This window comes from Tasmannia lanceolata, unplaced genomic scaffold (genome assembly GCF_043159265.1).
Source record: "Tasmannia lanceolata isolate RefF3 unplaced genomic scaffold, GAP_Taslan_0.1 ptg000007l, whole genome shotgun sequence".
NCBI classification, from domain to species: domain Eukaryota; kingdom Viridiplantae; phylum Streptophyta; class Magnoliopsida; order Canellales; family Winteraceae; genus Tasmannia; species Tasmannia lanceolata.
The window spans coordinates 14,811,990-14,813,664 of NW_027518684.1; positions in this window are offsets into that span (position 1 = coordinate 14,811,990).

Consider the following 1,675-nt stretch of genomic DNA (forward strand, 5'->3'; position numbering starts at 1 on the left):
TGAGGGTATGTCAACAATGATGCTTTGGGCTCTACAGGGTTATAAAATCTCGATGGGGCTAATGAGGCATGTGGATCTTATTGGATTTGGGACCCCAAGGAAACTTGGGCATTTGTTACTCGGACCACATCCTTGATTTATTAGATTAATTGAACAAAAGTAATCCAAGTTTTATTGCTATCTTAAAAAAAGAAGGATTGGATGATTAGTATTATCATCTACAAAGAAGCATAAATTCATAAATATTAACACAAATTATGAAAAAATATGCATAATGAAAGTTGTATCTGTCAAAAATAGCTATATGAATGTAGGCTACTGATATTTGCACTACCATGTTCTGATAATGACACAAACTCGCCTTGTCTTTTCCTTTTAATTGACTTGTGAGAGCTTTTTGGGAATTGCAATTTTGACAGCTGGTTAGATAATAAGCAACAGGCTGAGTTTGTAATTATCAGAACATGGTAATGCAAATCCGGTAAGCCTAAATATATGAATAAAATGATACCATTCTCATCATTTTATTACAATATTAACAGGGTTAAGTAGAAATAAAAAAGGCTAAAGAAATAATAGAAATATAGTTTCTTAAAATATGGAAACATGTATCTAAGAATATAAGAATGCTAAATTGAAGGGCGCCCAAATGTAGATCCACATCATCGAACCACATTTATCATTCCTTTAAATGTGGTTGGGTGATGTGGATCCAAAGGGGCACCCTTGCCGTATGGGTTTTCACAAGGATGTCCTTCAGTTTAGCATCCCCTCTATAAGAAATAGAAAATGAGTTTTTGGAAACAAAAAAAATGGACCTCTGAAAATTTGGACAGAATAGGTTTAGGCAATATTTTTAGGAAAAGTGGAAACCACTTCTAGTTAAATTTTTTTTATTTATTTAGAAAACTGGAAATGGGTATTAGTCTGTGTTTTTAGTAAGCATATACGACTACAAACGTTCTTTGGCGTAAAGTCATGTGTTTGCTCCCCAGTGACGAGCGTTCGAATCCCCCCTTGCTTACCCGATGCGCGTGGTTTTCGGGTGATTGCGCGCATCCGTAGGGAAATAGTCCTACCCCTGAAGGGGGTGGGGACACCCTTCGTTACCAAAAAAAAAAAATATATATATATATATATATATATATATATATATATATATATATATACACACACACACACGACTACAAAGAGAGTTTCATAGAAACTATGACATCAAAAAATAGAGTTTCATAGTAACTATGATATAAAAAAATAGCATATTAATCAATGTTTTTAAAGTTCGACCTAAGCGCTCATCCAAAAGGGTTATCTGGGATTGGCCATCATTTAAAAGCCTGTTTGGTTGTACATTTTGGAAGACTTTACTAGTGAAGTATGGTGTCATGCGTCTTTTGGTTGCAAAAAGGAGCCAAAACCCTAGGAGACTACCTACTCACTACTCTACTTTCAGTCCCTTGTTTGCTGAGGTGGCACCCTTTAACTCTATTACTAAAGAACTTTTAAAAAGATTTGTAGTAGAGTCATGGGATTTCGTCCTCTTCTATCTCTATAATCTCTTGGATCTTGGTAACTCATCTCTTGCATCTGTCTTGCAAATTCTGCAAGGATCTTTCCTGTTTATCACAAGGAACTCATGGTACAGATGGAATATGCACATGGTCTCAATGGAGTA